Source organism: Euphorbia lathyris, chromosome 7, assembly GCF_963576675.1.
Source record: "Euphorbia lathyris chromosome 7, ddEupLath1.1, whole genome shotgun sequence".
NCBI classification, from domain to species: domain Eukaryota; kingdom Viridiplantae; phylum Streptophyta; class Magnoliopsida; order Malpighiales; family Euphorbiaceae; genus Euphorbia; species Euphorbia lathyris.
Window position 1 is genome coordinate 82,730,426 of NC_088916.1, and position 15,551 is coordinate 82,745,976.

At 37.1% G+C, this 15,551-nt stretch overlaps 1 long non-coding RNA gene across 2 annotated transcripts; it reads right to left on the reverse strand.

Moving 5' to 3' along the window:
* Positions 1-7,106: 7,106 nt before the first annotated feature.
* Positions 7,107-14,838, reverse strand: LOC136201034 (uncharacterized). Of its 2 annotated transcripts, none has more exons than XR_010673645.1 (3): positions 14,670-14,838; positions 14,465-14,566; positions 7,107-7,521 (listed from the first exon to the last, which is right to left on the reverse strand). It is a non-coding gene; the product is annotated as an uncharacterized lncRNA (long non-coding RNA). The 2 variants fall into 2 exon arrangements; XR_010673646.1 differs by lacking the exon at positions 7,107-7,521 and adding an exon at positions 13,571-13,640.
* Positions 14,839-15,551: the final 713 nt, after the last annotated feature.

A 15,551-nucleotide genomic window follows, 5' to 3' on the forward strand; every position in this document is an offset into this window, starting at 1 on the left:
GTATTGGGCCAGCTAGCTACTACAATTTCTTGTTTATGGTAGTTAATAATACTTGGCTTGGTCGAGCTAGCTAGATTGTTTTCAAAATCTTTTCACTTTGTAATTGATTTAATTAGCTGAAAATGGTAATCAAAGTTTTCATTAAATTCCTATTTGATGTCTTCAAACTCCAACACAAGCTTGGTAGGCTGTTTCTAGAATACCTGAGATGAAATAAGCAAACTCTCAAAAGAATAATGCGTCCATACTTCGATGTTTAAGTCAATTTTCAACTATTATAAATTGAAAAAAAATATGGAATCTCAAAACAACATCATGGAAATATCATAATATAGCTTATTCAAATATTGGTAACTAATACAAACTATAGAAGTTAAATATGCTGAAAAACTACATCATCCGTTACCTGTGAAAAATTAAGTTGTAGAACAATCAATGAACAAGCATGTAAAGAAATCATATGAACATTACCTGCATTTATCCCAATTTTTTCTTGTTGAACATGAAATTATAAGTTGAGATAACGTTTTTCTATTCCAATATTGTGTTGCTATATTCAGGATGAATGTGTGGAGTGCTGCAATTCTACTATTGCTATGCTGCGCCAAAAATGAAAATTGTTTTATAAAAATTGCTGCAATATTCTTTATCCTTCATGCATTCCAATATTGTGAAGTTTGTTTGTTTTTTACAATTTTGCATAAGTTCTAATTTAATTCATTAGCAAATCAAACCGCTTTTCATGATGCTTTTAGTATGGATATGGATTGTTGTTGCAAATGAATTTTATTTTCAGATCAATTTAAATTTCATGAGCCTGTAACTTTGTTTTTAATTTTCAGATCAATTTCAAAAGTGCCTGCAACAATTTTGTTTTTCATCTTATGATATGATTTCAATTGTATACCATAACGTTCAAATTCAAAGTTTAGATAGGAGTTTAATTGATAACAATTTTATTTTTATTATTACTTTAATTCAATCTCTACCTGTGTAGGTTTCCAAAACTTATTGTTGTTGTTTAAGTTTATGTATTTTTCTTTCCTAAAATTAATTGCTCAACTTCACTCCTAAATATATATTAAAGAGTATTAAGGAAGGCTTCCAAAATGTTGCATAATGCTTGAGAATTCAGAGCGAACAAAGGAAGATAAGCCCGAACGTGATGAATGGAAAGATAAGCCAAAGGCAAAAAAGGAAGGGTTGGATCAAAGACTAAGGAAAGAGTTAGTTTTAGAGGTCCAGCTAGGACTCATACCTTTGTGTAAAAGAATTAGTTAGTTTACACAAACAAGCATGAAATGCTAGCCGAGATTTGTGTGAAAAAAAAAACAAAAGAATTAGTTTACTAAATGAAAGAAAGATAAGAGTTGGCTAGATGAAACTTTCTATTAAAAAAGTAAGCATAGCAGAAAATGGCGTTTGAATTTGGAATCTCCAATTTTGCTCTGTCTAGCAAGACATAAGAGTTAATTGTATCACTTTAAATTCAAATGCAAATAATACATTTCCAAAAAAGTTCAGGGGTATAGAGAACAAAAGAAGAACCAAATAAGAGAGCAAAACTTCATTTTCACTCACTTATTTGATCAAACATCATATAAGAAAAAGCCTAATACTCCTCCAACCCCCTTAACTTGTCCAAATTGGTCAGTTTACCACCTTAACTTATCGAATGTCCTATTTACCCCCTTAACTCCATAAAAGTGGTATTTCTCATCCCCTCAACTTGTCCATTTATCCCCCAACTCATAGAATATCCTATTTACCCCCTTAACTCCATAAAAGTGGTATTTCTCACCCTCTCAACTTGTCCATTTACCCCTCCCCAACTCATAGAATGTCATATTTACACCCTTTAACTCCATAAAAGTGGTATTTCTCACCCTTTACAATCCGTCATCGAGGCCTAAACGTTAAACATATATTGGTGCTATTTTGTACTTGGAACCTAAATTGATACTTCTCCAAAATCATAGGCCTATTTTGGTACCTTTTACCTACACATAATGTTTTTAACTTGTTTATATTAATGTTCTTGTTTTTTTATCAAAAAAAAATGTTATTGTTGTATCTTTTATTCATTCTTTCTCTTTTCAACTTTTTTTGCTAGTTAAATTTTGATTATGTAATTATTGTGATACAATATTATTGTAATAAACACATGAAGGATCAATATAATTATCAAATTAAAACAAAATAAAAGGTTGATATTAAAAATATATATTTTCAAACTCATTTGAATAAGTGCTATTAATTTTGCAAGTGGTAAGAAATACCACTTTTATGGAGTTAAGGGGTAAATATGATCATAAAGGGTGATAAATGCCACTTTTATGGAGTTAAGGGGGTAAATAGGACATTCGATGAGTTGAGGATGAGTAAAATGACTAATTTGAACAAGTTTATGGGTGGGAAATACCATTTCTATAGAGTTAAGGGGGTAAATAGGACATTCGATGAGTTGGAGGGGTAAAATGACCAATTTGAACAAGTTAAGGGGGCTGTTGGAGGATTAGGCCAAAAAAAACATAAACAAAGATCAAACAAATGCACAAACTTGTGAGTTCTATTCCTAAACCTCGTTAAGAACTTCTCATTGTCTTCCTTCAATATGCTATCTATCAATTTTTGCATTCAGTCATTCTCACGCTAGCATAAGTTGCTATCCATTTTTCATCAAAAAAAGAAAAGTTGCTATCCATTTTAGCTTGAGCTCTTTCTGAGGTTGGTTCCATAATTCTCTTAGCTTGTCAACCATTTCCAGCTCATTCTTTGGCAGATGCTCATTTTCCTTGCCAAGTCAGCGTCCTTTTTACTTCAGCATTTAGATTGTTATTGTAACTGTTAAATCTTACTTTAGCTAGTTGGTAAAGTGACCTATGGGTAAGTTTGAATACATTTGAATAGCTGTTGCAGTTAAAATATTTTAAAAAAATCAATAGAAGATATGGGTCAAATCACTAAATAAAGGCTTAATACATTCCTAACCCCTAGATTTTGCCAAACAACTCAATTGCTCCCTATACTTTTAATATATCATATTTGTCCTCTAAATTTGTTTAAATTTATATATTTATCCTTTAAAATCCAGGTGGTGGAGTAAAAAAAGATTTTGAAAATGTTTAAATGTGTACAATTTAATTAAATTCAAAAGGACAATAGATCACTTTAAAAAGTTAAAAAATTCACTTATGGTTAAAAATGTATTGAGCCATAAAAAAGTATAATTATATAAGGTACAAATTCAGCTCTATAGTTAGTGCTGTGATTTTGAAAAAATGTGTTAATTTGCTCTTCATCAATAATGGTAGGACTAAACTAATTAGTTAGTTTTTTAAAACATAATTAGTTCTCTTTTATATACATCATAAACCTAACAATTTGCAAAACAATAAATTTAAATGTTCGAAACTAATTATGATTTTATATTATTAATTTCAGCTTACTGTGTTTGTTAAAGAATTTGAGCTCCTTTAATTTTTTTCTGAAAGAATAAAAAAAAATAGTTGGATTATTTTTATATAAAGCCCAATAGAATATGGGGCTTTGGCCTTTGCCTTATCTCTCTTTAACTGATTCCATAAAACCGTAATTGAACAATTGATTTTAGTGAGAAAAATATTAACAAATAGAACAGAGAAGAGAGAAAAATAAAAAAATAAAAAAAATATAAGAAATTAATGAGAGAGGAAGGAGATGGTGTAATTGATTTTTATTTTTTATTTTGGAGTTGGTTTGTGATAATTAGATAATAATGAGATTAATTTATAAAATAAATCAATTTAAAGATAAAATTAGCTCTTTTTTCTTTGACTTTTGACTTTTTTTTAACACCGTTTGTCAATTTGGCTGGTGTTTGCTAACAGAATAAACCTCAAGATACCAGTTTGTAAATTTTGAAACCATAATGGCGTCGATCGAAAACAGGTGTAACCACAAGGTTTATTTTTATAATTTTTCCTAATAATAATAAAAGAATAAATAAAATATATTAAATTTATTTTAAGTTTCTTTCAATTATTAATCATGTTTTGTCATGATTTTCATTCTAATTTTCTTCCTCATTTTTAGTGATGGATTCTATATACTATATATAATAGTGGAAGTAGAGAGAATAATGAGGAGAGTTTTAGAAGCCTTTTTTATGAGTAGTCAAAATAATAACAAAAGAAAATTAAAAATATTATATATAATCTAATTTTAATTTAACAGATATAATAAAATAACTTATAAAATATCTTGATAAAAAAAACTATGTAAGGATCCATTCAAGCAGTTTGGTTTTGACATCATAAAGGACATGTATGAGGGAGCATGCACGAGTGTACCTATTACGATTGGAGTGCATCAAGGTTCTGCACTAAGCCCATTTCTTTTTGCCATCATTATGGATGAACTAACAAGTTCACTTCAAGATGGTATACCATGGTGCATGTTGTTTGCAGATGATATTGTGTTGGTTGATGAGACGAAAGAAGGAGTGGAGAGGAAGTTGGAACTATGGAGACAAACTCTAGAATCTAGAGGCTTTAAATTGAGCCGAAGTAAGATAGAATATTTAGAGTGTAAGTTTAGCGGCCATAGGAGTAGGGAGGCACGGACAATCACACTAGATGGGAGAGTTGTTCAGGTCTCGGATTGCTTCCGGTATTTAGGATCTATTATCCAAACGGATGGAGAAGTAGATGATGATGTTGCTCATAGGATTAAATCTGGTTGGTCGAAGTGGAAGAGTGCTATAGGTTTCTTTTGTGACCCCGACATGCCTAATAGATTGAAGGGAAAATTCTACCGCATGGTACGGAGTGTTGGGCAGTGAAACACTATCACATCCATAAGATATCGGTGGCGGAGATGCATATGTTGAGATGGATGTGTGGTCATACGAGAAAGGATCGGGTGAGTAATGAAATAATTAGGACAAAAGTAGGGGTTACATCTATTAAGAATAAAATGAGAGAAAACCAACTAAGGCGGTTTGGCCATGTGAGACGTAGAGCGCTTGATGCACCGGTTAGGAGGACCGAAGAGGGGCAAAGGGATGTAGTGGTGAGGGGTAGGGGAAGACCTAAGCAAACTTGGAGGAGGGTGATCGAGAGTGATATGAGTTTACTGAGAATTGAGAAAAATATGGTAGTGGATAGGACGGAGTGGAGAGAGCGAATTTGTGTTGCTGACACGACTTGATTTCACGGTTTTATATGATGGTTCATGTTAGCCAACCCCGAATCATTTCGGGACTAAGGCTTTGTTGTTGTTGTTGTTGTTGTTAGTATCTTAAAAGAGCTAGACAATTGCTCAGTCTCTTATGTAAAACATTCAACGAATTCGGCCGCTCATCTCTTAGCTAAGGCGGTCAATTCTCAATCTGTTCGTGGTGTGTTGGCATGTCCACCACCCTATCTCAATGTTGTTCTTTCTTCTGATTCTAATAATTAAGAAGTGTTTTATTTAAAAAAACTTTAATAAATAGTATTAGAACTAATATTACGAAAAAAATTATATTTATATTTAATAAATATAATAAAATAACTTACAAAATTTCCAACGAAAAAAATTTATATAACGACAAAAAAAAATATAAGGATCCATTCAAATTCCCTTTATTAACTTTAATAAATAGCATTAAACCTAATAAATGTGTGTTATCCTCCTCCACGGCTTCCATTACCACCACTGTGGGCTGGAAATATACCATTTTTTCGTCTTATTTTGCATGTAATCATCATACCGGTACCTTACCATAACATTTTGAAAAATAAGAAGATTGATTAGGAACATAAAATAAGCCAATTGCATCTGTTAACCGGAATTCCCTAAAGTCATAAAAACGTCATCAAACGATGAAGAAACGACAGCGTTAGAGAATGAAGAGTAACACAAAGGTGAATTAGTAATTAATAATGAAACAATAGTTCTAACAATAGTTCTGAAAGATTCAGATGATAGATAAATCAATTTTCATATGAAACATGAGATGCTATTTATAATTCAAGGTTTTGAATTGATGAAGTTGTTTGAATGAATTTGTATAGGTGGTGTAATTAATGAATTTACTCTAACGATAAAACTGAAATAGTATTTATGACATTAATAGAATAGTTATGAAATTTAATTACTATTAATATGGATAGTTTAAACTTGTATATTCTCTCCTACGATGCCAACTAAGCGACAATGTCTCTAAAACACATCTTACAAATTCTCTTTGTTTTCGCTATTATATACATAGTATAGATAGTATAGATATGGTGTATCATTAGACTCTCGAACATGATTAGGGTGTCATGATTAAGTTCCTAAATCTATAAAAAAAACGTCATAAAGATGTAGAAAACAGAAAGGTAATTTATCTTAAAGACGTAGAATCACGAATTAAGTCTTTATTTTTCAAATTTTGAATTTTTTTTCATATTCAGACTAATTGTAACACTACTAGAAAATACCTGTTTACTGACGGAAATTTCTGTCAGTAAACACCTAAATTCCGTCAGTAAATAGGTTTACTGACGGAACTTTGACGGACTGAAAAACGTGGATAAAACACTCATCAGTAAATGTTTTTGACGGAATATGGACGGAATTTATTGACGGATGCTGACGGAATTTCCGTCAAACGCTTTGACGTTTTTCTTGACCAACTATTTCCGTCAAAACATTTTGACGTTTTTATTGACGTTAAAACCGTCAAAGTTACTGACAAAATGTTTAACGGTATTTTATTCCGTAAATATGATTAAAATTAATTTTTTTATAATTAATAATTGATTTATAATTGAAATTCATGAAAAGTAAATATTATTTCTTACATTAATATTTTATTTGGATTGAAGAGAGCTAATAAATAAATACTAAAAAAAAAAGTTGCATAAGCTTTGCATTAAATTAACAATCAATGAGTTAAACGCTTTCTCCAACACAACAAACTAATTGACAGGAGCTAAACTACACTATTTGCTCAAATATAATTATATTATGTGAAAGTGAACTTTCTATGAAGGCTATCTTCTAGTAAGTAGTAGTAGTAACAATATTTGAATCATTAATACAAAAAGGAAAATTACAATATTATTATAGTGATGATACATATTATTTAGATTGGTTAAGCAACTAGCATGAGCAAAAATCATATTACTCTTGCAACTAGGGAGGAAGAAAGACACTTCACAAAGATTTGGAGTAAGGTGACAAGTCTCACTTTCCTAAGAAGCAAAAACAGAACAAGAGACCACAAAAATTGGCAAAAAATAAATAAATATCGGTACTGATCATACAATGCAGAGCTTCTATTTCAAGGCAATCAACTTGAAATTATCAACTCCATTCATTTAAATATAATAATCATTCCCATCAATTACACAAATGGAAAGCAATATACCATGTATTCAAAGTGGAATGGTTCCTGACTCACTCCACAAACTGTGTCAAAGAGCAGGTGGACAAGGTATCGGCAAGTGAACCCATACTGAATTCTAATCGATGAGACTTTGAAGCCACTTTGAATTAGAGTAGTCTCTCCTGTACAGAAAGAGCAATAGAGAAAAAGAAAATGATTAACCCTGTCCATAAATTTCATTACACATAGGGTTACTACTATTGATTAGTTAGTGATAAACTCTAGTACCTAGAGATCCACCATATTATCATTGATGATTTCCAAAAATAATATAGACCATTTCTCATATATCAATATGAATCAAGAACCTTTTCATTACAGACTAATTAGGAAGTTGGCATATATCATTTCCATATTTCTTATTAAAAGGACCAGTAGAAAAAATAGAACACACAAGAGTTCCCTGACAAATTAACATAAAAGGTAAGAATATGATTAATTATTGCCTAGAATGCCATAAGAAATACTTCATTAACCTTTATATAAAGAAAATCATATAATTCATGTTACTTCAACTACTAAAAATGGGAGAGAAATTTAGAAATCCTATTAAACCCTGACGAATCCCCGTTAGGGGCCTGTCCACCCGACTAAGGTCTAGCATTTTTGATACAGATTGAAAGCGATAAATGGAGGTTTTAATCGTAAACCAACAAAGAGGTTCTTCTCTAGCTAAACTAGAAGGAGTGAATCCCAATAACAAGGTATAAACCTTAGGTTCTCAAAGAGAATAATATTTGATTGATAAAAGTTGGATCATCCTTATAAAATGGGGGTTTAAATACATCCCCCTAATGATAATAAAAGACAAGGACTACCCCTACTAGGGTTTCAATAAGGCTATCCATAAAAGGGTAAAATAGGTGATACGCCCCGACAATCAGTACAATGGTACATGTACGGATTGTCAGGGTTGTTGGTGAATTACTTTGGGAGGAAGCAAACGTAGAGATCCGCCAAGGGGTAGATGTTGATACGCCTCCTTGTGTACTCCTAGATCCGCCCCGCTCGTATGTCCTGGGGATCCGCCCTCCTAGGTACAACCTTCGTGGGTCTGATGTCTCAGGATCCGCCAGAGCGCGCATGATCAGTGATCCCAGTTAGGATGTCCGCATCATTCTCTCCTTCTTTAAAAGATCTCGGCACTGATTTGTCTTTGTTGAACTCCAAAGGACCATCCGACTTCCACGGGCTAAGGTCACGGATGTTGAACGCCGGTGAGATTTTACCAAGCCAATTCGGCAATGCTATATGATAGGCATTGGCATTGACCTTCTTGGTGACCTTATATGGCCCGTATTTCCTAGGCCGAAGCTTGCTGCTTGTGGCGTTGTCGAGTCTCTCTTTGCCCAAATACACCATAACCTCATCCCCAACTTCAAACTGTAGGTCCCTGCGGTGCTCATCCGCCTTAGCCTTTAATTTCTGATTTCTCTCCTCAAGAGTCTCTCTCACCTCTTGGTGCATCTGTACATAATCCTTGGCCAGTTGGTTGTCAGTCACGTTTCCTTTAGGAAGATGGGCTATATCAAGGACGTGATTCGGGGTCTTCGTGTATACCACCTCAAATGGGGATCTCCTGGTTCCCGAATGTACAGAGCCGTTGTAGGCGAACTCAGCTTGGGCTAGAACCACATTCCACATCCTGGGCTTATCCTTACATTTGCTGCGCAGTAGGTTTCCCAAAGTTCTATTGACCACTTCGGTCTATCCGTCTGTTTAAGGGTGGGCGGTGGTACTAAACTTCAGAGAAGTATCAAACAGAGCCCACAACGTCCGCCAGAAGTGACTGAGGAACTTCGTATCACGATCCGAGACAATGCTCTTAGGTACGCCATGTAGCCTGACAATCTCTTTGAAGAATAGCTTAGTAGTTGCCGAGGCATCATTAGTCTTGCGACATGGTATGAAGTGGGCCATCTTTGAAAACCGATCAACCACGACAAAGATGGAATCCATGCCTCTCTGAGTTCTGGGTAACCCTAGGACAAAATCCATGGACAGATCCTCCTATATGGTTTCTGGTACAGGCAAGGGTAGCTGCAAGCCAGTGTTGGTAGTGTGTCCCTTAGCGGTCTAGCAAATATAGCACCATTCTACTAAGTAGGCAACATCTCTCCTCATCTTGGGCCAGAAATAACGGGAGCTCACTGCTTCATATGTCTTGTCTCGCCCAAAATGCCCTCCCAGGGATCCGCCATGTAGATCACGAACAACCTTCTCGCGGATGGAAGTGCAGGGTAAGCAAAGTTGGTTGCCCCTCATGAGATACTCATCCATCAGATGATACGCCCCATCCCCATGCTGGTGCTGACACTTTTCCCAGATACTGCCAAAATCAGGATCCGCCAAGTATTCTCCTCGGATGTGTTCAAAATAATCGGTTTCCAGGTTTACTGTCTTTATTAGTGACACCCTTCGACTCAAGGCATCCGCCACCTTGTTCTGTTTTCCAGCCTTATGGATAAGCTTATAGGGGAACTTATCTATGAAGACGGACCACCGGGCGTGCATAGAGCTTCGAAGTTGCTTCTGACTTCCTAGGTATTTGAGAGCTTGATGGTCAGTGTAGAGGATGAATTATTTTCCCACCAAATAATGTTCCCATACTTTCAACGCCCTTACTACAGCATAAAATTCTTGATCATACATTGCCCACTTTTTCCATGCTTCGCAGAGCTTCTCACTGAAATATGCAATGGGTCTCTTTTCTTGCATCAAGACTCCACCAATCCCAACTCCACTAGCATCGCATTCAACTTCGAATAGTTTGTCAAAATTGGGATACGCCAGCACGGGCGTTGTACTCAACTTTTCCTTGATCAGGGCGAAGCTCTCCTCTTGGGCATCCGCCCATGCGAATCCCTTTCCTTTCTTCAAGCACTCCGTCAACGGGGCCACTATGGAACTGAAGTTCTTGATGAATCGGCGATAAAATGTTGCTAGCCCATGAAAACTCTTGATATCCCCCACGTTACTTGGAGTAGGCCATTCTCGGATGGCTCTTACCTTCTCCCCATCAACTTGGACCCCATCGCCATTAACCATGAACCCAAGGAAAACCAGGCTTTCCATGACGAAATCACACTTCTTATTGTTGGCGTATAACTGGTGTTTCCTTAACAGGTCAAACACTATCTGTAAATGCTCCATATGCTTTCCCAAGGTCTCGCTATGAATCAGGATGTCATCAAAATACACAACTACAAATTTTCCAATCACCGGGCGAAGCACCTGATTCATTAGCCTCATGAAAGTACTGGGGGCGTTAGTCATCCCAAATGGCATAACCACTCATACAATCCATCTCTGGTCTTGAAGGCGGTCTTCCACTCATCCCCAGATCGGATTCGTATTTGATGATAACCGCTCCTGAGATCAATCTTGGAGAAAACTCATGATCCGCCAAGTTGGTCTAGCATATCATCCAGCCTTGGAATAGGAAACTTATACTTGATAGTGATCTTGTTGATAGCCCTGCTGTCCACACACATCCGCCAAGATCCATCCTTCTTGGGCGTAAGTAGGGCTGGGACGGCGCATGGACTCATACTTTCTCTAACGTATCCCATCTCAATGAGCTCTTCCACTTTCTGCCTCATGATGTCATTTTCCTTTGGACTCATTCGATAATGGGGGAGGCTTGGTAAACTAGCCCCGGGCACAAGGTCGATATGATGTTGGATGTCCCTCAAAGGTGGTAACCCACTTGGCAATTCCTCAGGGAAAAGATCCGGATACTCGCTAAGTAGGCGGGTCACTTCATTCGGCATCCCCCGTTCATTCACTGGGAAGGCTTTGTGATTCGCCTTAACCATTACCACATACACCATTTGGCTCTCTTCACATTCACTGACAAATGATTTGTGCGTGGGACAGACTATCAAGGTAGACTTCTCGTCGGCCTTTGGCTCTCTCATCATTGGCGTAAGTACGAACTTCACCCCATTCTTCACAAATCTATAAGTGTTCTCTCTTCCTGCGTGGATGGCGTCGTTATCAAACTGCCAGGGTCGGCCCAACAATAGGTGGCAGGCATCCATATCGACCACATCACAACAGACTTCATCACTATAATCACCAATCACAATAGGTACCATGCATCTCTAGGTCACCCTAAGTTCACCCACGTTTTTTATCCATCCCACCCTATAGGGGTCAGGATGCGCCTCCGCCAACAACCCGAATTTCTGAATGGCGTTGCTGCTCACAATGTTCTCTTGGCTCCCACTATCTATTATCACATTGCATCGCCCACCTTTCACAAGACAGCGGGTCCTGAATAGTCGGTGCCTCTGATCTCCCTCTATCCGGCTGGAGACTAACAAACGCCGTACCACATGAATGGCGTATCTCTCTTCATCTGCCTCATCATCATTTTCTCCTAAGGGTTCACAAAATACTTCATCCCCTTCGTCATAGTCATCTTCATACCTCTCCACCATGTTGGCGCTCTTCCTCCTAAGACATTCGTTGGACCTATGGCCTGGCTCATTGCACTAAAAACATTTAAAAGGCGCTGGTCTCGTGTACGGATTGTTGATCTTAGGTGGTATGGGTGCTTCCTTGTATGGTCTAGTATCTCCGACAGATCCCCTTCCCACACTGTTGACCTTGGCCCCACTGGCACTCGCCACCTTCTTGCCTTTGTCATAAGGCTTCATGTTATCTCTTCCTCCGGGCGTATACTCAGTAGTGGCGGATCTCCTGGATCTCCCGGTTAGTTGGGATTCAGCTTTGAGGGCTAAATTCCTGGCATCTTGTACCCGAACCACCATCTGTGTGCCAATACGATCCTAGATGTTGTATCTCAACCCTTCTAGATACCTAGAGGTCTTTTGGCTTTTAGTTTCTGACAAGTTGGCCCTTGCCGAAAGCCTCAAGAACTCGGAGGTATACTCATGGACACTTCGGGTCCCTTGAGAGCATCCCCTATAGGAGCTGTAAATATACTGCTCATAATCTGGCGGTAGGAACCGCTCCCTCAACATCGCCTTCATCCGTAGCCAACATCTAATCGGATCTCTGCCCCCTCCTCTTCTTTCTTCCCTCATCTGATCCCACCAAACTGATGCGCCACCCTTCAAGCGATACGCCACCAGCCTCACTTTCCTCTCATCAGGAATCCCAGCATACTCAAAGAAACGTTCAACTTCCGATAACCAGTCTAAGAATCCCTCTATATCCAGTTCGCCTCCAAAAGATGGTAAGTCTATTTTTAGCTTAAAGGCGTCATCTCTATCAAAGTTTCCTAGACCTAGGTATACTCTAGCAACATCCACACATCGGTTGTCAACAGGCCCAACATCCCTCGTAACTCTAACGGTATCATCATCCCCGATACCCTCAAAGTCATCACTATCACTATCAGCATTATGCACAAGGACAAAGTTGGGTCTTCTTACCTCGGGATCCCTAGGACCCATTTGTGGAAGCTGTTGTTCAGGGAATCATTCCTTTCTCTGGGTTGATCCTCCCGCAGTTGGTCGGATTAGAGCCAGAACCTCCAGTTTGAATTTTTCTAGGGAGGTGTCTAGCTCCAGGAACCGTTGGTCGGTTTGCCTCTGCCGCTCATGGCTAGCTTGGATCTGCTCCGCGAGGTGCTCCCTCAGCTCCTCATACCTCCGGTCACTGGTTTCCATGGAATCTTGCGGTTGTCGGGGTTGAACCATTGCCAAAAGAAGTTTCGGGTCAGGAAACGATCGACTCTGATACCAACTGATACAGATTGAAAGCGATAAATGGAGGTTTTAATCGTAAACCAACAAAGAGGTTCTTCTCTAGCTAAACTAGAAGGAGTGAATCCCAATAACAAGGTATAAACCTTAGGTTCTCAAAGAGAATAATATTTGATTGATAAAAGTTGGATCATCCTTACAAAATGGGGGTTTAAATACATCCCCCTAATGATAATAAAAGACAAGGACTACCCCTACTAGGGTTTCAATAAGGCTATCCACAAAAGGGTAAAATAGGTGATACGCCCCGACAATCAGTGCAATGGTACAGGTACGGATTGTCAGGGTTGTTGGTGAATTACTTCGGGAGGAAGCAAACCTAGAGATCCGCCCAGGGGTAGATGTTGATACGCCTCCTTGTGTACTCCTAGATCCACCCCGCTCGTATGTCCTGGGGATCCGCCCTCCTAGGTACAACCTCCGTGGGTCTGATGTCTGAGGATCCGCCAGAGCGCGCGTGATCAGTGATCCAAGTTAGGATGTCCGCATCAATTTTTTACAACCTTGCTTATATCAAAGCATAATTTAAAAGGGCATCTTTTAAAGTTTTAAAATATCTGATATGGTTCTAAATATTAGAGCAAAGACGTTCAGGATCTCTCACCGACTAGAAACAGACACCGGAAACACTATTTTTAAAACATAACCTTCATAAAATATCTTTCAAATGAAAATGAAAATGGATAGGAAAACGAAACTGACACGAACACCTAGTGATGCAAAGGAAAACCGAACTCCGGCGAAAACTAATGCTTTCTACTTACAAGAGTTCTATCCTCATTCAAGTTGCCTTCTAAATTATGTTAATATTTCCCAATTATAAAATATAAAACAAAGCAGAAAACAAAGGGTTCCACTGCTTGTTCACTTAGATTGTTAGAATAAAATATGAGACAGGTCAATTTTAAACATCTTATTCAACATAAAATCAGAGAGAAAAGTGCTTTTTTATTAGAAAAGAATTCAACCAGGTGTATGTAAGTAGATATATAATAAGCAAAGACAAAATAGTAGATGAAGTGTGTGAGCAATCAACATAGATAACCTTACTCGACCCAATCAAAAAACTTTAAACTGTTATTATCTAGTATAGTGATACAAGAGTGTAAATTTGAAATCAATCTGTTAAAGTTCACAATAAAAGCTTCATTTCTTTACCATAATACAAACTCTATAGCTTTCAAGCTCAACCACGTATCAAGATAGTTATAATCACATACGTATAAAAGAAACAAATATTAATGCTTAAAAACAAGGGAGGAACACAAGCAAACCATTGAAGAAGAAAAATGGAAAATTTAACAAGAGAAAAGAGTATGAATCTCACATTGAAGTCACCTGGAAATGAGAAATAGAGATGATCCCCAGAAATAGAAAAAGGCTGAAGAAGAAGCATCCGTAGAAGCAACCCAAATAGTCCCATAAGCAACTTGACCCAGAGTTATTGGAGAAATCCGGAAAAACCAAAGCCAAAATTAGAAAAATCGAAGACAGGAAAAAGAAAAAACATGAAAAAAGTGAGTTTGCCTTACCGGAGGGAGTCTCAAAAGGAGGCGAAGACCCAAAACAGGAAACCGTCACCATATGGAAGCAGAACACCGATCATCGGTCAAACAAAGAGAAAAATTGTGTTTTCACTAGAGAGAGGTAGAGGAAGCACAGACAGCGGCAAGCCAAACGAGAGGATGAAGAGAGAGTGAAAAAAAGAATTTATAAGGGATAAGATTAGGGTTTGATAAGATCCGTTCGATTAAATAAGATCAAACCCTAATTTACCTAAGCTATGAAAATTACCTCTTTAACCCCTATTTGATTTAAAAGTCCAAACATGTCCTCTCTTTTTTCAAGACTAACAGGGGCTCGATCCTTTTTGCCTCAAATCTTTTTTCATTTAATTTTCTTTTAATTAACCCTTTTAAGTTGTGTTTAGTTTTTTAAGGGAAATTAATTAGTGTTTAGATTAATTAGGTCAATTTTGCATTACTTTAATTTTTTTTGTTTGATTTAATTTAATTAATAGATAAATTAATGGAGATCGCAGACAAGATGTTGGAGATATAAGTATCCATCACGATATGATAAATCATGAATGCCTGCGGAGAATTCAAAAGGGTGAAGTCAAAATGGAATTAAGTAAGATGAAGTTGAAGAAAGCAGTAGGACCGAATGACATCCCTATTGAGATTTGGAGATGTTTGGGAGAAAGAGGAATCGAATGGTTGACGACGTTCTTTAACAAAATTTGGAGAAACAAGAAGATGCCATCAGAATTGAGGAAAAGTATCTTAATCCCTTTGTATAAGAATAAAGGCGATGTCCAAGATTGTGCCAACTATCGGGGAATCAAATTAGTGAGTCATAATATGAAACTTTGGGAGTGAGTGATTAAACAAAGGCTAAGGAGGACGGTGAAG